This window comes from Clinocottus analis, unplaced genomic scaffold (genome assembly GCF_023055335.1).
Source record: "Clinocottus analis isolate CAN_PGR_092001 unplaced genomic scaffold, fCliAna1.0.p SCAF_16, whole genome shotgun sequence".
Taxonomy (NCBI): domain Eukaryota; kingdom Metazoa; phylum Chordata; class Actinopteri; order Perciformes; family Cottidae; genus Clinocottus; species Clinocottus analis.
Window position 1 is genome coordinate 17,309,588 of NW_027175887.1, and position 24,006 is coordinate 17,333,593.

A 24,006-nucleotide genomic window follows, 5' to 3' on the forward strand; every position below is an offset into this window, starting at 1 on the left:
TCCTCTTCCTCCTCCCCCTCCTCTTCCCCTTCAGTAAACTACTGCATTTTTCTTCTTCTTCTGTTTTTTTTCCTCCCCTCCGTGTGTTTTGGTCACAATATTTCTCGTCCCAGACGGTGACGGCTGTTCCTTCGCCCGCGGCTGCTGTCAAAACTAACACGGCTTAATTGACTGCGAGCGAATGAGCTCCTGGATTGATCCTGTCAGCCTCCTCAGGAAGTGATGCTGCTCCATCTGTGAGGCGCAACTCCAGCGACAGCAGCAATCTGTTGCTTGGGAATGAGCCAAGGCTGGAGAGGAAAGAGGAGAAAAAAATAAAAAGTCAAAATTACAGAAAGTACCTCGGGCGCTGTGTGTATTCTGATCAGCTGTCAGTGATGACACACTCAGATGAACGCGCAGCGAGAAAGCAAAGTGAAGCACACACCTACACACATGCACACACACACACACACGCATACACACACCTACACACATGCATATACACACAATGTAATTTTTGCATCATGGCCCGCAATGTCACATTCAAGGAGGCCCCGCGTCGCTCCCCTGAGGAACGCCAGGAAATCAGAACGGTCGTGTCGGGCTTGTTAGACATTTGATGTCAGCCGGTTGTCCTCCGGGGGTATTTCCAAAAAAAAAAAAAAGAAGCGAGCCTGTCATCCGTTCCTGCAGCGCCGCCATTTGTCCAAACAATCGGTGGCACATGCTGTCATCTCTGGTTTTTACCTGTAACTCAGCGAGGCCCAGGTGTGACCCCCCCCCCCCCCCTCCTCCTCCTCCTCCTCCTCTCTCTCCCTGCCAGCCTCTCACCTTTATTTATCCATCTCTCTCTTCTCCTTTCTCTCACCTTCTCTCCCTTCGCAGCCGGCGACACCGGAGGAATCTTTTATTTTATTTTATTTTTTCAACCCGGCGAAAGCGGACGGCGCCTTCTGGCTCGATTAAATATTTAGACGGCTGTCGACGGCGGCGGCGGCTTCGGGAAGACGCGGGAGGAATAATCTGGGAGACAGCTGCTGTGGCACATCTGGGTGTCACTGATAGCGGGGGAGGAGGAGGAGGGGGGGGGGGGGGGGGGGGAGGAAGGTGTGCGACTGGTGTTGCTGTGGAGGGGGGGAGGGACTTAAGAGACACAGCTGTCAATCAGCCGAGGCGCCAGAAGCTTCCTGGTCGCCGTCCCCGCACGGCGGGTCGTCTCTCAGACTGACGGCTGACAGACGAGACGGCTGATGCACTTTTTTTTTTTTTTTTTTTTTTTTTTTGGGAGGGCGATGAGACTCGGATGCTGATGATGAGACTTTCTGAAACTCTACGAGTTCAGGATGCAAACTTTGATCCAGTGGATCTGATCGGGAGGGTTCAGGACTTTCCTCCTTCAGGGACGCTTCAGGCCCTTCTTCTTCTTCTTCTTCTTCTTCTTCTTCTTCTTCTTCTGCACGTTTTTAATAAGCACTGATCTGTGTTCAGGTCGTTTCGGTAGCGGGAGGCACGGGCCTCACTCCAATGAGATGAGGATGTTTCCTCATTCCTTTTGAAAATGTTTCCTCATTCAAACTTGAATGTTTCCTCATTCACATGAGGATGTTTCCTCATTCCTATCAGGATGTTTCCTCGTTCCAACTCGGATGTTTCCTCGTTCCAACTCGGATGTTTCCTCATTCCTATCAGGATGTTTCCTCATTCCTATCTGGATATTTCCTCATTCCTATCAGGATGTTTCCGGATGTTTCCTCGTTCCTATCAGGATGTTTCCTCGTTCCTATCAGGATGTTTCCTCGTTCCTATCAGGATGTTTCCTCATTCCTATCAGGATGTTTCCTCGTTCCTATCAGGATGTTTCCTCGCTCCTATCAGGATGTTTCCTCGTTCCAACTCCGATAACGAAACTTTTTCTTCTTCTTCTGCATGTTTTTAAATAGCACTGATCCGTGTTCAGGTCGTCCGGGAGGCGGCTGCAGGTGCAGTCTGTCCGACACGTTTGAAGAAGATGGAGTGCCCCCTCCCTCCTCCTCCTCTTCAACCGCCAGCATCCTGGACTCGGAGGCTGCACGGCGGCTCCAGCTGGCCTGAAAAATGGCTCCTTCCTCCTCCCTCCTCCCTTCCTCTCCTCCTCCCTCCTCCCTCCCTCCTCTGCACATGCGATATGGCCGCGTCTCGGGCTCGGCCTCCCCGACACCGTGATTAATGGCGCTCGCTTCTCTCCCCATCTCATTCTGTTACTGTCAGAGTTAAGTGGGCCGAGGACAATAATAAACAGTCAGTCTTCTGTGAACCCCCTAACACGATCATTCCAGCAGATCCCCCTCCACCCCTCCACCTCCACCTCCCCCCACCTCCCTCCATTCCCAATGAGAAAAAGAGGAAGAGAGATGGAGTGAGCGATAGTGTGTGTGCGGAGGTAAAGACACAGGAACGATGGCTCGCTCATGAAAATGGAGAAACGTGGACGAGAGTCAGAAGTTCCAGTTGTACTTTGAACTTTTGCAGCTTTCCGAACATTTTATTCGTGTGCATTTTGTGCATTTTCATCCCTGCGTTTCATCCCTCACGTGCCGCTTTACACCGCCAACTCAATGCAGCGTGAGTCAATAAGCAATTAGCCTGATTGCATATAATCGCCTGGTGAACACGTGCAGATTGATTTAAAAAAAGCTCCGGCGACGACGACGGCCGTGAACGCGGCGGCGTTGAGCGCGATGATTGCACAGCTCGTTTCTAATAGATGATCTGATGTATGCAGATGGGAATGAAAACCAGTGGGTGGACAGGACGCTGGAGGGGGGAAGAGCACGCTTGGATGAATCATTGCAAATGTTTTTTTCCGCTTTAATTTGTGATGTAAAGTGTACATCATTAGCAGGAAACGAGCTAAAACACTCAAACGGCCGCGTTACAGTTTAATACGAGCTGCAGGAAACGAGCGGCTGCGGGTACGACGCCCTCGCGTCTACGTCGTTATTCACACCTGACGATCAAGAGGATGCGTTAAAGTATTTTTAAATATGAATTCATCTCGCTGTGATGACAGTAGAAGTGATGAAGATGATGACTCGTTATGGGCTAAAAAAGATAAATAAAAACGAGGTAAATCGTCGTTTAACACTCGTAAAATGATCGTCGATCTACTCAGACTTTTAAAAAAAGTTTTTGTGGAAAGGAAACCTGTGTATCTGTCGCCGCCTCTCTCCAGGAGATCATGCGCTCGGTCGTGTGTGTGCATCTCCGCGTCTGTCCGATCAGCAGCTCTGGTGGTCGCAGCGATTCACTGGCGGTAACCGTCCGGTAGGAGATCAATGTCAATATCGGCTTCAGTTTGGACTCAGAGTTCTGGGAATAACTCGGACAAGAGCGAGCACGATAACTGGCTCTCATGGTTGCAGGAAGCTTTTTTATTTTGGTATCTCTGCAGGGTTTAAAAAAAAAGCTTCATATAGAAAGTAAAGAAAAGGATTTGATGCACATGTTGTGTTTTTTAGAAGAGTGAAGAACTCGTCTTCAGGACGAAGAGAACCGCGGACCGATCTCAGACCTGCTAGTTTGCTCCAGCTTCCTCCTCTTCCTCCTCCTCTTCCTCCTCCTGGACCTGTCACTTCACTGCCTCATCCTCTTCAGTGCAGCTCTCTCTCTCTCTCTCTCTCTCTCTCTCTCTCTCTCTCTCTCTCTCTCTGAGCGGCACCGACCCGCCACACCGCTCAATCCTCCCGGGTTCCCCGGACACGAGCAGGAATAAAAGTCTTGAGTTTGAGTTCCAGTCACTGACCTCGGCTCCAGGGCCCCTTCGGAGGCCGTGGGACTTTCCACCGCCGTCACATCCTCCTCTCTCTCTCTCTCTCTCTCTCTCTCTCTCTCTCTTGTTCCTGGGTTCGTCCTCGCAGCCTCGCAGCTCAGCGACCGAGACTTCCTCCTCCTTCTGTCTTTCTGCGTCGGTATGAAAATGAAGTGCCGTGATCTCTCGGCGCCGTTGTTTCCCGTCTCGTGCTCACCGTGTAGCGGCCGCGGCGCTAAGCCGATGATTCGGGGGGATTCTCGCCCCGCCCGCCTGTAGAAAAGTGAAATTACTGTTTTGATGGCTTTCGGTGGTGGGGGGCATAATTGCTGGATGGAAAGAGAGAGAGAAAGAGAGAGAGGATGGAGGGCGAGCCGCATCATAGATTAGTGTTTTCTAGCGCCGGGAGGCGGCTCGTGCTCGCGGTGGGACGCTCTAATGAAGCCGCCGCCGCGTACGCCTCGCCAACGGCTAGAATAGCTCATTGTTCTTCTTTTTTTGTCGCGCGGAAACTCTTTTTCGCTCACTGCCGATGGCGGCGCTGATTGTGATATTGTTCACGGGGTTGTCGCCGGAGCCTCTGGGAAATGTGAGGAGGAGGAAGAGGAGGCGGGCGGCTCATCAACACGTGCAGGAAGCCCGGGTCGCAGGATTAGAGCCGGTGGTAACGGCCGGGCCGCAGCGTAAATAGTATAAATACTCCACGGGATTATAATTAGCCTGACTCGGCACATTTAGACACGCTCAAGTGGAACTAAAACCTTATTGACTTCTGGAGACGGTTCCTATTAATTGGATGCCTCTCTTCTCTTCTCTTCTCTTCTCTCTCTTCGCCAACTTCTTCTTTTTCCTCCTTTCGAGCTAGCTGACGAAACGCATCAGCGCCGGAGTAGCGGATTAGCATTAGCCGCGGCGCACCTGTCGTCACCGGACGGGGGAATACGAAGCGGGGACCGTCTTTGAAGTCGTCTATGAACGGATGCTTGAAAAAAACCTACAATTTTAAAAAAAAAGGGGGCGTGTCCTCTGGGTGGAGGGGCGTGTCCTCGCTGTGGAGGCGCGTTCATGTGTGACCTCGTCCGCCGCCAAACACACTCTCACATCATTTCATCTCCAGGCTTCAGCGTCTCTTCTCTCGCCCCTCGTTCTCTCTCCACACATTCCTCTCTTGTTTTCCACCCGGCAGCGGAGAGAAAAGTTGCAGAGCTAATTAAAGAGCGAGGGGGCCGCGGCGGCCGCGGTTAGCGACGGCGGCGGCCTCGACAGATGTGCCGAGTAGCGGGGATAATGGCGCGCGGGCCCGGCGGGCAGCGGGGTCGGGCTGCTACCTGGGCGCGCATGCTAATCAGCGCGCCGGTCCTGTCGACAGCCGGCGGGAATTAAAGGGGAAGCGCGGCGCCGGCCGTCCAGACGAGACGGCGAGACGATTAAGAGCACGAGATGTTGCGCAGCTTTCAGTCGGACGGCAGAGATGTGAGCACTCGAAGGCGTCGCGATGCTTCAGAGTATAATTTAAAAAAGAAATGACAAAAAATGGCCGCTGCGTATCGGCCGGGCGGGCCGTGTGGATTAATAACTGACTGATTTCTACACTTTTTCCCGCACTGTGAACACAACAGATGAAAAATAAAAAACCTTTTTATGAATGTGGTGACATTCAGTCTCCTTCACGTCCGCACGCGGCGCTCGGCTGCTCCATAATGGAGGACGGCGCTAACCGGTAGCAGCGGCCCGGTGATGAGAAGCAGCGGCTCGAAGGCTGAAAGCTTCGGTTTCACTGCAGGAAAAACATCAGCACTGATGGAGACTTTCAATGTCAGCAACCTGCTATTAACCTGGATGCTACGACGTAGCACGCTAATGCTACTTATTCATGGTGAGGGCTGGGAGCGACGTAAATATAGCATAGCATCATACAGAGACAGACACGAACACACACACACACACATACAAACACACATAGACAGACACACACACAGACAGACACACAGAGAAAAATACATGCACACACAGACACACACACACCAAACTACAACAACTTGCCCTTAAATAAAATACCTTTTCACATCTAAATGAACAGAGTGAAGCGTTGTGAGTCAGCGGCTGTAACAAAGTGTGTGTTTCTGCTCAGACGCACAACATACTTCTGATCTCATAATGAGATCAGAAGTAAAGAAGCGGCCTCTGCGTTGTTGACGCCTTGTGAACAGAAGTTGTTCACAGGCGAGCGAGCGGTTCATCTTCCTGCTGAGACGTTTCTGATCACAACGATCTGCACACGTTGTTGTTGTTGTTTACTCGCTGAAGGTGTGCGGGTATTTATCCACCTTTACTCCCAGATCTCAGTGTCTGTCGCCCGATAACGAGCGAGAGGGAGAATTAATATTATTGTTGTGTTGGAGTGTATCTTCCTTTTAATATGCTAATGAGGCGATAAGATCAGCTGATTGTGAAACACTTGAAGTGAAGACGCTGAAACCAGAAGGAAGAAACCACAGAAGAACAGCGAGGGGTGTGTGTCCTGGCCGCTTGATCCACACACACACACACACACACACACATGCAGACACACAGACGCACATACATACGAACAGACAAATTCATACATATACAGATACACAGGCTCCTATGGAAAGCTTTGTGTGTGTGCGTGTGTGTGTGTGTGTGTGTGTGTGTGTGTCAGCGTCCTCATTCTTCTTCATTCTCATCTCGCATTTTTTCTTCTTAAATTCCACCTTCAGGTTGATCCTCCCCCTCGCTTCACGCCGCCGTGCTTCATGTCACAGCATCTTAAATGAACCTCTTTCTTTTGTTATGTGTTGTGCGTTATCCTGGAGGATGAAAGCCCCCCCCCCCTTCTCCTCCTCTCTCCTCCTCCCCATGAGGGGATGCATGGGAAGAGGACGGGATCCTGACTTTGTTTTTCTCCTTCGGCTGTTATTTCCCTGAAGAGGCGAGCGGAGCGGCGGCAGCGATGAGTGATCGACTCTGCCTTTATTCTGCAGGTTTTTCCGGTGGAGGGGGAGGGGGGGGGGGGGGGGGGTTTGAAAGTTATTGAAAGTCTGGGGACGGGCGGGGTGACAGCTCGGAGACGTGTGCGTGACGCCGTGTGTTCGCGTCCCCTCCTCCTCCTCCGAGGGCGCCGGGTTCCCCGCTCCATGTCGTCCTCCTGCAGGCCGATCGCTCCTGCTCACACATGACATCGCTCACAGATTGATTTCACTCAGCGGAGAGAGGGCCAGATCAAACAAACGCTGGTACAGCAGCAGAGAGGGGGGGAGGAGGGGGGAGATGGAGGAGGAAAGAGGGAGGAGGGGGTCAGGGGTGGGAGGTTGCTCGCTTGAAAAGATGGAAAGAAAGAGAGAGAGAGAATCAGTCATCCAGTCAGAGATGTCGAGGTGTGACTCCATAAACCGACAAGCCGGCTCCCAGCGAGGTGGAGGTGGGAGGTGGAGGTCTTCTTCTCTCTTTGCACCCTCCCCCCCTCCTCCTCCCCCCTTTCTCCTTCCCCCCCGGTGCCTCCGAGTGCCCATGCGGGGAATAATGGACGCGTAATACGGAACGACAGCTTGCAGAGCGCCGTCATTAATGCCGTAATTCACTTTTAGTGTTTTCCGCCATTGCGCTTGCAACAGGAGGCGCAGATGTCACCTGAGTCTGCTCCTTCCAGCAGCCAGAGCACACCCGGCTCACACCAGCTGTCTTCTGGAACGCAAACCCTGTGTGTGTGTGTGTGTGTGTGTGTGTGTGTGTGTGTGTGTGTGTGTGTGTCGTAAATCTACATGTTTTTTTTTTTATTTTTTGGACAGAAGGTTTTTGGCGAGGTAGCGTTTTACGGTTGTTACGTTTCGGTGCTCGGCTCCTTCTCGGGGTGAGTACCCAAACGTCAGGATTTTGGGGGTTTAAAGGATAATTAACGACTTCCTGTTGTGGCTCTTTTTTTTCCTTGTTAATCTCTGGTTCTTGAGCGCGAGTCGGCCACATGCTCCTCCGTGTGTTGTCTTCATATCTCCCCCGTGAGTCAATATCAGGCTCGTTGACGTCAGGTTGCAAAATTAAACGGCAAATCCTGAGCTCACGAGAGGACACACAAGTCAACCTGACATGTTTAAAACACAATTTAAACATGAATATTAACATAACCATGAAGTAAGATCGACATGTCTCGAAAAAGTGTCCCAAGTTGTTGAAAATAGGAATTTTCAACCCGCTAGCTTGATGCTACACGCAATTAGCTCACTTTATGTAAAGCTAACGACCGACAGATTTTGCTAAAACCACCAAATTTACTGTCAGGTAAATATGACATGCTTAAAACACAATTCAACCATGAATATTTAACATTTTATCCCGCTAGCTTGATGCTACATGCGATTAGCGCACCTTATGTAGAGCTAACGGCCGACAGATTCCCCTAAAAATCATTTATTTCTATCTGTACCGGCTTCCAACTCCTCTTACTTTAATGAATTATTATTATTCACCACCTGCGTTCATAAACTTGAAGCTCATCTGTCACATATTCTGTCACATTCCTTCAAAGGGCAGCGCTCCTCTTCTTAGCGTAACTAATGACCTGGATGTGATATGATGCCATGAGAGAGCCCATTAGCATATTGTTAGCATATTGTTTGTGCTGCGCGCCGCTCCGTTAGTGTTAAACATATGGAGATGAGCACTTTGGGAAGTAAAATAAAAATCAACAGAAATATCTCCCTGTTTCTTTTAAAAGGGGCAAACGTGTCCTGGGAAGATCATCCTGGTGAAACCACCGAGGGAAATGTCGGAAAATAAGATTTCAAAGAAGGTTCAAAGAGAAAATAACTGACTGACTGTGAGTGAAGCTCAAAATGAAAAAAATGTTCATTATTCGCCCGTCAAGGTGAAAGGAAGTCATCTGAACACGCCGACCTCTGGGCCGAGCGCTGCTGCGTGTGTGTGAGCATACATGTTTTATATGTGTGTGTGTGTGTGTGTGTGTGTGTGTGTGTGATCTGAGCTGCAGTTCAGACAAGGGCAGCGATGTTAATGGCGCCGCTCAGTAAAATGACCCTTACATCCGTTTCTTCATGCATTTTTACAGCGTTTCAGAAGTCCTCATATTTTCCTGCTTGTCAGCGTGTGTGTGTGTGTGTGTGTGTGTGTGTGTGTGTGTGTGTGTGTGTGTGTGTGTGTGTGACCTCTACAAGCAGCGCCGTGCCCTCTCGGCCCTGGCTTGTCTCTTTGTGTGTACCTGCTCGTGTTAATCGCACTCGGGATGCGTTTTTGTTCGGCGGCGCGGCAGAACGTTCTGGGTCGACCTCTGCGGATCACAGATGCCGTCCCCGGTGCCTCATTACTGACAATTTAAATAATCTAATCTTTACTCGGGAATCGCTCGCGCCGGATGTGTTTATTTATAAAAAATGTTTAAAAAAAAAAAAGTGACAAAGCGGCTCTCGTTGGCCGTTAGCCGTTAGCGATGCGCCGCGGCCGCTACACATCCGTGTGAAATGAATACAAACAGCAGGTGTGTGTGAGCTCAGCGCTTTATTATTATTATTTATTTTTCTCTTCACAGAAACAACCTTCATGGACTTTTTTTGGCTGGTTTCGCTCTTCGTAAAGCTCCGGCGGCGGCGTGGCGGCGCTTAGCTAGCTGTTATGGATTATGAGCTCACCTTTCCACCTCCGTCTTATTTCTTCCAGCCGTGTTGGACAGGAAAGGGCTTTTTAAAAACATTTTATATGCTTTTATGAAGGTGAGCAGCAGCACTCTGAACTCAGATCACATCCCGTCATGAGGCAGCGCTCCACGGCGGCAGAGTCGTCTCTTTCTCTGACTCAAACACAATCGATGAGCCACGTTGACGTGAAGACACGTAGTTGATCTTGACTCAATCCCCCAGAATGCACCCTGCTGCTGTGAATCCTCAGGATAGACAGTACATGCACCATTTCCTCCATTTTGAGGAACGTTTTGAAACGAGAAGAATAATGAAACTATATATTTCTACACAAGTCTTGAAAAGGAACCAACAGGGGAAGAATTTGAGAGACGGACCGAAGCACGAAGCTGGTTTTGAGCCTTTTCTCTGGTTGTTTAGACTGAAACTTCATCAGACTAAAGCTCCATTACCTGCTCCTATAATATGATATAATACTGAAATAATAATAATAATAATAACCCCGCTCAGTAACTGGTCTCTCTCTTCTCTCAGGAGCTGAATGGACGTCGGCTAACAGGTGATTTCTGCTCTTCCCCAGAAGAACCTGCAGCCTCTGACAGGTAGGAGGAACTTGTAACTTATGACGTTCATAACGTTCATAACTGATGCGCGGTGATGAACACGTTCATGTTGGAGCTGTGAGAGAGATGAAGCTCCAAAACTTCATCAAGCGGAAAAGAAAAGACGAATGTTTGATCTCCACCGACGTGACGCCGACGGGTTTATTAACGATGTGCGACGCAAACATCTGGGAACATTGCATTATTAATAATATATAAATACATCATAGATAAATACATGCAGTTAATAAATAACTTATAATATATAATAAATAAAATCAATAAAAACAAAATAATATGGAATGAATATAAACACATAAATAAGTGTATATATATATATATATATATATATATATATATATATATATATATATATATAAATATATATATATATATATATATATATATATATAATAGTTACAAGTAAAAAATAAAACTTAATAAATACGAATAAATAAGTAAACTATAATATGTAATAAATATAAATCAAACATTACAATATAATAAATATGAACACATAAATAAATAATAATAAATACGACACATTTAAAATATGTGATGAATACAAATAAATACATACAAACAAATACATAATTGATGCAATAAATAAAAAAAATCAATACTTACTTCATAAACTGTATTTTTTTTAGAGTGTTACGAAATATAAAACAAACAATATAAACACACAACATTCACTCGACCACACTGTCGAGAGACAACACGGGGAAATAAATCAGTCAATCAAAAGTTTGCTCTTTTCTTACACAATAAAAACTCAGAAAACGAAATATAAAAAGTTTATAAACTATTTTTCCAGACTCAGACGAGCTAAACGTAAAAAAGAAGAATATGTTTCATCCCCCGCGTCGCTGCCGTCTCATTAATGAGCTCATCTTCTCATCACAAGACGTCTCTAAACGCCGTAATGACTTAAGCTGCAAACCGCCGGCCAACAAAGGAAACCCATTGTTCTTTTCTGAGTGGAACGAGCCGCCGTTCGTCTCCACGCAGACGCTCAGGAGGCGCAATGATTCAGCAGGAACTGAGTCACGTTTTAAACACAGAGAACATGGCCGCCGCTCCGGGGGAGGGGAAAGCAAAAGACCCTCCGAAATGTCCCAGCAGCACATTTTGTGGTCGTTCTTCGCCTCTTCCCCTCTCGTGGCCGTGCACGCGGAGCGGCGCCCGCTGATCGGGCTTCACTTGAAGCGCTCGCCCGACCCAGAAGAGGAGGATTTTCCCATGTCACCACGGGATTGAATGTGGTTCTGCGGGAGAGGAGGGCCTGAGAGGATTACACGGCTCGGTGGGCGCCGCATTGTGCGCCGAGTGGATCCAGCAGGTAGCCGCCGGACGCCGGGCCAGCAGACACACACCGTGTTGCCGGGGATAATGTTGCCTCCTAGCAATTAAACTCTGGAGGTTTTGGAGTGGTTTAGGAGGGAAGCTTGTTAAATTATCCCATCGCCCCTCTCTCTCTCTCTCTCTCTCTCTCTCTCTCTCTCTCTCTCTCTCTCTCTCTCTCTCTCTCTCTCTCTCTCTCAGCCTACAAGAGGAAGTCATTTCAATGGACGAAACGCATGTTTGCTCCTTAATTGAATCCTCCTGCAGACGACTCAAAGCATTATTCTACTGACATGCCGAGGCGGGAAGGCAGAACTGACACTGAAGGTGCCGAAAGCCGCCAGGTGGTGGCAGAATGAATTATAAACATATTCTTGACTTTTCAGGGGATTCATCCCACGCCGCGTTACTCTCTTTGTTACGAATAGTTAGCTTCTTATTTGCAACAGTTTGTAGGAATCCATCCTCGTGCATTAGCTTTCTGTAAGCATCTCTTGTGTTAGCTTTCTGTTAGCATCTCCTGTGTTAGCTTTCTGTTTCCACCTCTTGTGTTAGTTTTCCGTTAGCATTTCTTGTGTTAGCTTTCTGTTTCCATCTCTTGTGTTAGCTTTCTGTTAGCATCTCTTGTGTAAGCGGGTGGGTTTTGACCCGTGTCTTACATCAGCTGTAAAATACACTAAAACAATGATCCAACATCAAGTTGTTTCTCACCTCCTGGTTAGCTTGTTAGGCTTCCTTATCCGAGCCTAAAAACACAAATGTTATAATTTCAACCAGAGCGTTTTATAATTTTGTTCCTGTTAAGCTAATTAGGCGCCTGACAAAGTCATAAAGCCTTGATGCAATAACCACATTTTATGTGTTTCTTTTATGCGTTTTAAAAAGTAAAACGCAAGAGGAAGGATAATGTAGAAACATGTTTCAGGATTAATGTTGTAATTCACAGCATGACTTGTGTAGGATCCTCATTACTGCGACATGCATGAGGTTAGCGGTAGCGGTGCAACACGCCTCCCATAGGCGACGCCATCCGAGCGTTGCCTTCGAGTGAATTCAAAGGTTTTGTGCTCGTTAGGGCAAAAGTGTTCTCGCTTATTGTGTTGTGTAACTGATAGAATCAAGGACTTTTTCTACCTTTTTTCCCATGCTAAATTATTCCTACATATGTAAGTTGTACATGCTGCACACGCTGGGAGGTTTCTGAAGCGTTTGACACCCTCAAACGTTGCGTAATCCATGCACTAATAATCCTATAACATTAGTTATTATTACAGCATGCTCATGATAAATCTGCTCTTTTTACTAAAGCAAAATTTGAGGAATGTTGAGTTTCTTCCTTCCTCTTACAGTTAAAGTTGTAAAGTGTAAAGTTGTTTTTTTACATTATTCATTGGCATTTTTTATCTACAACAACCAGAATATATAGCGACGGCCTTAAGGTGACAATAAGCTTGTGACCAGGAGGAGAGTGAACAAGTGAGGTGCCTTTGAGCAAGGCTCCTTAACCCCACACTGGTTTTACTGGGCAGCTTCCAGCTGTTTATGCAAAAGAGAGGCTTCCTCTGTGAAACCCTGAAGGAATACAAAGCAGCACAACATCTGTAAGCACCTTCATGTGCAGTAGCCGTTAGCGGCTCCGCTTTTCCCGCCTTAGAGTCACTATTCAAATGCATGTATACCCACAATATCCTACGAGCATTCTGGGAGGTGGAGTACCGATCTTCAGGGTCGTAATGTAACTTCATGTCTGGGCTCAAACAGACCTTTTTACATGATGCGTTCAAGTACCAGTGACTTTCACCGGCTCCCTAAAAAACTCAACGGCGGATTCACTTTGTCCTTTTTTTTTTTTTGCCTTTTGACTTCAACCTCCAAAAAAAACCTCCTGACTTTGGTTTTATGAGGGAGGAGGTGCTCACTAACTTTTGACCACCGTCCTCGTCGGGGGCAAACGGAAAAAAAAACAACCTAAAAGGTAAAAAAAACAAACTCCAACGCGTTCTTTTAGAAAACAAAACTCTCATTTATTTCCACATGCGACACCCTATAGCACCCTTGGGACCGCTGTGTCCGTAGTTCCAGGTCGGTTCCCAACAACACTGCGGTGCTGCGTTAACCTCTTTTCCATGCCCCCACACACACACACACACACACACACCGACACACCCCCAAGGTAACTGTGGAAAGTAGAGCCCCAAAAGCTTCGTCGTCCAGGACAAATTGGTAGCGAGCGGCTCATTTACTCGGAGCCGTCACGAACGGGCGGCGCCGTGACTGTGTAAACAAGTGCAAAGACTCCCAAGGGCATTCCTGCATAAATAATGACTCCAGGAGATGTTTTTGCCATTCGTACCGTTCGCCGGTTGCAGACATGGGTCAGCTAGTCCCCTCTGTGGGGAGTCTCCAGTAAACAACAGCGCCGCTGTGTCCATTAGCGACCGCGTGGGAAGTTTACCTGGTCACAGGTGCGAGGGCTGGCCTCCTAGGCTTCAGGGAGGGGAGGTATTGGGCTTCTTGTTTGGAAGCTTGACGAGTTTACCTGAAGTTTACTTTATGCTTTGTTGGTGGTTTGGTGTAAATCGAGGCAGGGCTCATGAAGTCGTTGAGTCCGGACGCGTCATTCTGATCTCGACAACCAATTCACAGCCATAAACACAAAAAACACAAAAGCATCTCATTGTGGTTCAACATGCACCCTTCAGATACGCTCACATAGCTGGTTTTGTTGCGCCTCAAGTTTCCCGCCAAAAGCTAAAGTCTGGTGATCCGCCTCAAGTTTCCCGCCAAAAGATAAAGTCGGCTGATCCGCATCGAGTTTCCCGCCAAAAGTTAACGTTTGAGCGTGCATTTGAACACGTCATGGTAACACAATACTTCACCTTCGCCTTGCGCTCATTTTTGGAAACTAATTAGCTGTTGGCCCCCGTTAATTTTGGCGAGGTGGGACTGTGCTGCCCATCGGCTGCTAACGGCTAACTAACTCTTCCCCGGTACATGCAGTACTTTCAGAAGTTGGCATCGACTTGGCACTAAAGTATCCGCTCCCGTGATGTCCGTGATGAACTGGAGGAGCTTCCTGCTGTTGTTGTTAATTTCCAACAAGAACCTGACCTCCCCAAATGAACCAGACTCAATAATTCATCGCCGCGTGTTTGATTAAAATGCTCCGAACTCCTTCTGTGTGAGTCGAGGAGGGGAGGCGAGCAGCTGCGAGCGGCCGTTGTTGTTTTGATGAAGCTCGTTCGGGTTTCTTGAAACAAGGAAGTTACAACAGGTGAAGGTGAACATATCGAACCAAGTCAACAATCAAGACACACATCAAGGTGATAAAAAGCTTCTGAGCAGCGTTTTGTGATAAAATACATTTTTATCAATGTGCTGTATTTATTATGAATGTATGATATGCTTATTTTAATGTCTGTAGGTTAGGACTACCTGACTCTGCTCTGATTGGTCTGACTCTCCGCTTGCCGCTCGTTGATTGGACGATGAAACTCCGTGAGACGGAAACTCTTTTTAAAAGTTTGCGGGAAGCTTCCTTTTTTGTCATCGTAGAAATAAGAGCAAAATGTGTGTTTTTCTTTCTTTTTTTTGTCAGTGAGTCAGGTGAGAACATTATAAAAAAAAACAACCTTTTATTTTTATTTTTGCGTGACGACATTAGTTGCGTGGACACGTCCGCTCGCTGGATTGCTCTGAAATGAGTCGAAGTCGCTCCGCTGTGAACCAAAGTGACCGCCGTCGCCCCAAAACACAACCGCCAATGAACTGCCGCTGAACTGCACTCTTCCTCCTCCTCTTCCTCTTCTTCCTCTCCACTTTGCTGGAGAAGCAGCGGTGCGCTGACCCGATGTAATCTCCAGCTCCGCGAGCGTCGTGTTCTTTTGACTTTGGCTTCGTCGTTACTGCCGGAGGAACTCTCCAGTCTGCTGTGTTTGTGTTTGTGTTTGTGTGTGTGTGTGTGTTGATTTTTAAGACGGCCACCCAGGCTGTGAACACTCACAAATTTGTGTTTCATAATTGTTTGGCATATAGTTTTTTTTTTTTTTTCCTGCTCCACGCGTGGGTTTAAAGGGAGAATGGGAGAAAGGAAAAAAAAAGCAGGAGGATGTGTCAGTGGGAGAGAGAGAGAGAGAGCGAGGGAAGAGAAATAAAGAGGAAGACAAAGCAACACCCACTCCTCATTAGCTTAAACATTGCGTGCATTCTGCTATCCGGTAAGATAACATTTGAAGAAGGAAGGAAGGGAGCGAGTGAGAGAGAGAGGAAAGAAAAAAGAAAGAAAGAAAGAAAGCGGAAGCCCACATCCACGGCCCGCGACATGGGATGAGATATAAAACAAATCTCCACACTTAGACTCTGCCATCTGTTCGCCTTGGAGGAGAGCGAGGAGCGTCCCTCCTCCCTCACGGAGCTTCTCCTCCCTCAGAAAGCAGACAGCTTGACAAAGTGACACGCCCGGATGCCAACCCATCCCCTTTCTCTCCCTCGCAGTTTTCCAGATAGTTTTGCATATCTTTTTTGTTGACAGCATACGCGAAAATACTATGTGACATAATACAATTTCAGCTCCGTGTGAGGAATGAGAATTATCTCGGTCGGTGATTTGTCGGCGGCCCGCGATCCAGTAATCGCTTTTTTTTTTCCTGGAGGAGAGCGGCGAGACTCGCTCGCCAGTTGACCCGCTATTTATGCTTTTTGATGACGGCGCTCTTGAAGTTTATGTTTTTCCTTCAGGTAAATTAGAAATGAATTTGGGAAATGGGATAAATAAAAGGGAGATGATGAAAAATGGAGTAATCTGCCAGTCAAATTGGAACAAGGAGCGAATCATCAAACCCTTTCCTCTCATCGGGTCAGGTTACGATGCTCCAGACGAGGTGGAAGTGATCACGCAGGTTTTCGAACGCTTTCTTTTTGAGGAATTTAACTGCTCAGAAGAAAATTGAGCTGAAAAAGCTTCTTTTTTTTGCCTTCTTATGTGACAGTGCTAATGTTAAATGCACAAAGCGTTGTAATGTATTGACAAAAAGCCAGCTGAAAATAAAGACTGCGGCTCTTTATTGTTCAATCATTCCGTTAAAGACTTGACATCAGTTGTTTTCTTTTGTTGTTAAGGTCAGAAATCAAATTAAATATGAGATTAAACTCCAGTAATTACCTCTCCTGTGTTTCCCAGAAGGAAACCGCAATTTATGTGAAGTGGGACGCAAAGACTCCATCGTTATCCAATACAATAGGATTCAAGATTAATAACACAACAGCGTTATCGCAGTAGAGACACTTGGATTATTCCTCATGGCGCTGGATTACAGGGGCCACATGTCTCTCTGCGTTTCGGGCCTCGCTGTCTGGGCGCCGCCTCCCTCCTCCGGCCGGTGCCAGGCGCTGACACATGGCCGGCGAGGCATTACCTGGCAAAGTGTTTGGCTGAAGTCTCCGTCCTCCCTCAGCGGCCCGCCGGCCGCCGGGCAGCGCCCGTAAAGAGGAGACCAGGTGTGATCACGCGGCTCTGCTAACGCGCTGTGCTAACGTCTCCGCTAACGCGCTGTGTTAACGTCTCCACGAACACGCTGTGCTAACGTCTCCACTAACACGCTGTGCTAACATCTCTGCTAACACGCTGCGCTAACGTCTCCGCTAACACAATGTGATAACGTCTCCGCTAACACGCTGTGCTAACATCTCTGCTAACGCGCTGTGTTAACGTCTCCACGAACACGCTGTGCTAACGTCTCCGCTAACACAATGTGATAACATCTCTGCTAACACGGTGTGCTAACATCGCCGCTAACACGCTGTGCTAACGTCTCCACTAACGCGATGTGCTAACCTCTTCACTAACACCTCTGCTAATGCGCTATGCTAACGTTTCCACTAACGCGCTGTGCTAACGTCTTCACTAACACGATGTGATAACATCTGCGCTAACACCTCTGCTAACGTCTTCACTAACATGATGTGACAACGTCTCCGCTAACACCTCTGCTAACGCGCTGCGCTAACCAGCGGCTCGTGTACAGCTCTTCATGTTCTCGCGGATCTCTTCTTTGAACTTTGCCAAACTTTTCCCCCTCTTGGATTCATTCTCCTTCCAGACGCAGCCTCTGAATCTCCAGCCCTCGATCATACCTGTGCTCGTTAGCTAATTAACTTTAGTTTCGTAAAGAAAGGGAGAAACTTTTTTTTTTTTTAAAATCCTGATGAGGAAAGGCCTCTTCAGCTGGCAGAGACTTTGAGGCGACCCGGAAGATTCTATGTCATAAAATGCTTTACAAAGCATGAAAAATGAAGAAAGGATGCATGAAAAAATGAAACTTAAAAGTAGGTTTCAACTCTGCCGGTGTTCTGGATTAAAATACATCGAGGCAGAGTATCCCGAGATCGCCTAAAAAGCTCTGAAAACCAGCCTCCGTTTCCAACATCCTGCCTTCGTGAGTTGTATTTTTCTGCACTTTATACCGGACTCATCATTTTATTACATCATATCTCTCGGCCACGCCGTAAAGAGGCCGGTCCGTGGCGCAAAAAAAGGTCGTGGACCTTGACCTGGGGTTTGCTCCGGCTCGCCGTCGTCTCGTTGTCCGCCTGAGACGAAGCTCTGAGTCTGCTTTCCTTGTGTCACAGCGACGGGTTCCCTCGATGACCTCGCTCGCTCGCCGCCGTTTACGTCCGGTTACACCAGGCGTCACTCCAATGTCCCGACACCAGTGTGATGTGACTGCGTCTTCGAAGGTGGGCGCCCCCCCCCCCCCATCCCTCCACCCCGTTCGCCTTTTTTTAAGGCGAGCGCGCTTCCACACATCCGCCTTCCCGTCGCATCACATCACACGTCCCCCGCAGGATAACCGCGGATCAAGCGCTCGTGTCATCCGAGTCGGAAAAGACGCACCGCCTCGGATAAGCAGATTTAAAAAGTGCGTGTTGTCTGAGCAGAAACACTGAAGAGCGAGGGAGGGGGTGGGGGGTTAGCGCTGCGGCGTGATCCCCGGGTCTCGAGGGGGAGGCTCCCGCTTGTCAGAATGTGCCGTTGCAGGATCTTCCTGATGAAGTCATTAAGAAGTCATTAAGAAGCCATTAAGAATCATTAAGTCGGCGAGGTGGCACTCCGACGCGCGCACAGCGGAGCGCCGGGCGTCGGGAAAAAACTTGTTAATCACGCAGTTTATTTGTTTCCCCAGTGTGAGACTGTAAATACTATGACAGCGTGTTGAAGTGTGCCTGCTAATGAAAGTCTGTATTAGCTCCTTCGCCGGCGTGTGAACGCCCGTCTCCAGAGGCGCCGTTCATCACCGCACCATGGCTGCCTCCTCGAGCCGAGCCTTCCAAAAGCAATAAACAAGACCGCCGCGTTCTCCGACGCCGTGGCGTGCCCCGTCGCCCGAGTGTTTGCGCTCGCGGTGCACGTATAGGCGTGCCCTTCCGTGTTGCTTCAGCTGATTGTCTGGAAGCTTGGCACTATGACTGGTCAGGGTGGAGAGGAGGAGGAAGAGGAGGAGGAGGAAGGTGGGGGTCGCCGCTGAAGAGCTCTTATCGGACTCATTAGGGGCGAGACGTGGCCCTTCCCCCGCCATTATCTCCAACGCCGTGAATCTCTCATTAGGAGGTCCCTCGAAAGCCGACCCCCTCGGAGACACGAGGCTATCTGCGGGAGGACGGACTGACGGAGGCGCGGCTATCGCTATCGCTAATGCTAACGCTATCGCTATCGCTAACGGACAGAGCGAGGCTCCTGTCGGGGGACGAGCGATGTGATATGAAATAAAACAGGTGAGGGGGTTTTCTTGTGCGCCATTTATTAACTAAATAAAACACAGGAAAGAGCTCGACGGCTGACTTAATAAACCTGAATTATGGCAATTATTTCTGTTCTTCATGTAATGAAGTAAGTGAAACACTTGCTCTGGTTACTAAAAACAATGCAGGTGTGCAGCTGAAGTTCTTGCTAGCGGAATAAAACTCAATCAACTCGTGAGATTTACTCCCTTTTTCTCCGGCCGGGTTGTTCTGTTGCTCTCTAACCTGCGGGACGACTTCACCTGATCAAGTTCATGTTGGATTTCACGCAATAAATAAAACACGCGTGACGCCTCAACACCCAACAAAAGGCTCCCGTTAAGCTCCAAAGGGCCCAAAAACCATTTCACCCCCGCCGCCCCGCCTCCCTCCTTTCCCTTCACCGCCACCTGCTGTGACCAAACATCCAAAATAAACAATACAGGAAAAAAAATAAATCAAAATGCAGGTGTGTGTTCAACAAAGCGTCTCGTGTGATCACAGCCGCCGAATCACCGGCGTGATTTTTTTTTTTTGGGGGGGATTTTTTGCAGCCGCCGAGAGATTATCGACACAAGCGCTGCATGACGGACGTCTTTCAGCTGCCATGCGGTTCGCTAACGGATGTGCCTTTTGTCCTCGCAGTTGGCTCGATACCAACTGTGAGGACACCTGAAAACACAACCCCCCCCTCCCCCACCCACTCGCCCACCTGCTGCGTGACCCGGGTCAAGCAACTTCTCTCCGGGTTTAATCCGTGTTGTGTGTAAACACATTAACTGGCAATTAATATGATGATTCCGCTCCAGATGTGCTTGTAAAAGTGGAGTTTTGGACTTGGCAGCCGGCTTTTTTTTTTTTTTTTTTTTTTGGGAGGGAGGGGGACCCATATGGGCGTGAGCTGCCGAGGCAATATTCCACCTGCTCCCCGCCGCCGTTATGTTTCCACACAGGCAAACAAATGCCCCAAATGAGAGCCATGGCATTTGGTTTAGTGGCGCTGATGAGGAAGAGGAGGAGGAGGAGGGTTATCCATACACACCTGGTTAGTACGCGTCGAGACTAATGCTAATGCCAGCCAGTCCTCCACGGCGATGATGCGATGGTTTCATCAACAGCTGCAACGCTAACCGCGGCGATGCTGCTCTCCGTCGACCGGTTAAACCCGACAGAACCCGCTCCCTGTTTTTTTTTGGAGGGGGGGAGGGGGGGGCGACGACCGCGGAGTCAAAATGATGTAAAACGTGGAAAGAGTCGACGCCTGGAGCTTTCTGGAGCGTCTGCGGCGTCTCGCCTCACACAGGCTCTCAGGATCCCTCCTGCAAATTGACCCGAATTGTGCTAAATTACTTCTTTTTTTTTTTTTTTTTTTCTTTCTCACATCGATCCCGGCTTATTTCCAAGCCGTGTAATTTAATCCTCCCATCAACGAGGCCCATATATCATCTTTGTTTATAAAGAAAACTGGGCGATCGATAACAAAATAACACGCGGCCTCTTTTTGAAAGTGAATCGACGTGGAAACATTATCATTCAAAACGCGGCGTGAAGGCCCGCTCTGCCCCAGAGGGCCGAGGTCCTTTCTGCCTGGCAGCGCGGCGGAAAAAAAAACCTAGCGAGCGGGTAAATAACACGCAAAGAGGTCGCCGCTTCTCACGCTCGGTCGGCTGTCTGGTCGCGCCGGTTGCCCTCGCCGTGCTCGCCGTTATCCTCGGCGTTGTCCTCCCCGTTGTCCTCCCCGTTGTCCCCTCCATGCTCACTGTTGTCCTTGTCGTTGTCTTCATCGTTGTCCTTGTCGTGCTCACTGTCGTCCTTGCCTTTCTCGCCGTTGTCCTTGCCTTTCTCGCTCGCTGTTGTCCTTGTCGTGCTTGGCGTTGTCCTCGCTGTGCTCACCGTTGTCCTCGCCTATCTCCCTGTTGTCCTCGCTGTGCTCGCCGTTGTCCTCGCTGTGCTCGCTGTTGTCCTCGCTGTGCTCACCGTTGTCCTCGCTGTGCTCGCCGTTGTCTTCGCTGTGCTCACCATTGTCCTCGCCTTTCTTGCTCGCCGTTGTCCTCGCCTTTCTCGCCGTTGTCCTCGCCTTTCTCGCTGTCGTCGTCGTCGTGCTTGGCGTTGTCATCAGAACTAAAGCGCTCATTCGGGATTCGGAGCGGCAGCGACGCGAGCGTCTGGTCTTCGTGTCGCACATCCGTTCATATTTATACATGTTTTATTTCCCTCCGTCTCTGCGGCAGCGTCGCCCACCAGATCGGCCGCATGATGGAAACATAAATGTCCTCGGTAGAAAAAAACACCCACATTTGAATGCATTTGTACTGAATAATCACGGCGGTCCCGAGTCGGTTGCGTCGGTTGCTTCTCTCCTCTCGGCGTGATGATCGAGGAAGAGGAAGAGGAAGAAGAGGAGCAGGTGTACAGCGAGACGCTGATGTTGACTTGACGCGTTTGCTCTCGTGTATTGGAACTCATTAAATGTTCATCTCGCTCGTAACAATGAGCCTCGGATGCAGATGCGATTCTCGACGGTTTTTACTTTGAAGGCCCGTGCAGTCATGGCAACAGAGGGAAAGGCGGCGCTCTCCGTAAGCCACGCCCACAATGTGCAACCGAGAGCTTCAACGCCATCGAAGTGTCCGCCAAAAGATAATATTGAGTAATGATGTAATGTTCTGCACCTGCATGTCATAATCACAACCACAAGTTCATGTTAGCAATGCGCTACTGTCGTTAGCCGTAACCATAACAAATATTATGATTAAACATAGTTTACCTATAATGGAGTGAAAAAAGTATGAAATGACAAATGCCAATGCTATATTTTTTTAAAAGACAATAAAGATCATTGTAGACTTCCCTTTTTGGAGAACTTACAGTACAAATAATGGCGCCTGATGATGATGATGATGATGATGATGATGATCACACGGATTTGTTTGTTCATTTTGAGAAAACGCCTCCGCCGACATCACCGAGGGGCCATGAAGGCATCGCACCGGGACTGAATTACCACGCTTTAAAGTTGAAGAGAAAAAAAACCGCTGAGCGTGGCACTTTTTAAAAAAGGCTTGAGCGAGCTGTTCCTCCCACGCTCCTCACACGGGGATCGGTCCTCCGGCCCGGATGGACCGGCGGTCCCCCGATGGTCGTATCCTTGTTCCCCCCGAGGGGTGAAAGAGGAGGAAGAAGAGGAAGAGGAGGAGGAGGAGTGGCGCGCTAGCAGACGCCGGCCACGAGCTGCCGTGTGCCTGGCACGAGCCGCCATGTTGGCGCCGGCCCGGAGCCAGAGTCTTCCAACAAGCTCTGTCTTTTCCGGGGCCGGCCTGAGCGGCCGCATGGGGGCTGGCAGGCCGAGCGAGGGGCTGGCAGGCCGAGCGACGACAGGAGGTGGAGGCATCCTCTCTCTCGCTCTCTTTCTCTCTCTCGGTCTCTCTCTCCTGATGGTTTTTCCCTCTCAAAGAAACGACCGGTGGTTACGATCCCAGCAGCGTTTTCATGCGTTCAGAAGGAACAGAACCAAACAGAAAGGGACGTGAGGAGGGCGACGGTTCGATTCCCGGCATCCAGGCTAATTAGATCACATTCATGACATACAACATCTGTTCCTGTGCATCGTCAGTGTGACGTTGCGTCCTCGCTGCTCTGTTCAACGTGGACACAGTGTTGCTCAACGTGGACACAGTGTTGCTCAACGTGGACACAGTGTTGCTCAACGTGGACACAGTGTTGCTCAACGTGGACACAGTGTTGCTCAACGTGGACACAGTGTTGCTCAACGTGGACACAGTGTTGCTCAACGTGGACACAATGTTGCCGGCGAGTCTGATTTGTTGGGTTTTTCCATCCTGGGAAATGAAGAGCCGACATCCAGACCCAGAGTGGGTCTTGAACCCACGGCTATGTTGAAGCTTTAGACCTTGCGGACAGATTTTTTTGCGCGGCCTCTGGGACTAATTAACACTTTCTATTGTCTCTATTATTAGAAAATATGAAAATATTGTTAGAAAAGTGCCCAAAGAGTTGTGTTTTGGAGATGAAATGTGTTTTAAACACTGAAGCTGTCGCACAGTGCAATTAATGAAATTCAACACTTTGAATTGAAAAAAATGTAACTGTGAATTTCTTTTTTAGAATCATATTTTGCAAAATTACCCGCAACTTCAGAAGTATGTGCAATTATGAGGACAAAATGAAAAAATGTAAGTCACGCACGTTGCATAATGTGATTTTGTGACTAATAGTCGCGGGGCAACACTGAAGCAGTAAATATTTGTCAAATCAACATGCACTTTGTAGAATTTCTTGGCTTAATACTCATTTTCAAAAAGATCTTTCATGCATAATGTTTCATATTTACACATAATAATCATAATTTAACAATCGCACGGGAAAGCTGGGAGGCTTTGCGTGGCAGAGCTTTGCTTCTTGCACACACAGTTGCTGCAAATATTAAAATTTCTTCCCTCTACGTTTCGTGACGAGTGCTTCATGAAAACCTCTGCAGCAGCTTCCCGCTCCGCTGCTGCGTTTCCCAGAAACGCAAATCGCGAATCGTTGGTCAAAAGTCAAACAGGAAGCAGCGAAGTGACGAGAAACCACTTCCTGTTTGTCACGAAAAGACACAACTCTACTTCCTCTCACGTTTCGTTCTGCGTCATCATGTCCATCTCACGCGAGCTGTTCCTGGCCACCGGCGGTTTGAATCCCGACGGCGCCCTCCAGGCGTCACGTGACCAGCGGGCGGCGTCTCGTCTCCACGCGGTTGGCCGGTTCCCTTCCGCCCCCCGGCTGGTGGGAAAAAAAGAAGGAAAACTGTATTTTTAAAGCGGCGACCTTCCCACAACCCCCATAATTC

At 48.6% G+C, this 24,006-nt stretch overlaps 1 long non-coding RNA gene across 1 annotated transcript in view; it reads left to right on the forward strand.

The window, feature by feature from the left end:
- Positions 1-24,006, forward strand: part of LOC137786177 (uncharacterized) — a 226,390-nt gene that overhangs the window by 61,550 nt on the left and 140,834 nt on the right. The window contains exon 3 of the long non-coding RNA XR_011077559.1: positions 9,970-10,037. This is a non-coding gene — a long non-coding RNA (uncharacterized lncRNA). The remainder of the gene's footprint in view (positions 1-9,969; positions 10,038-24,006) is intronic.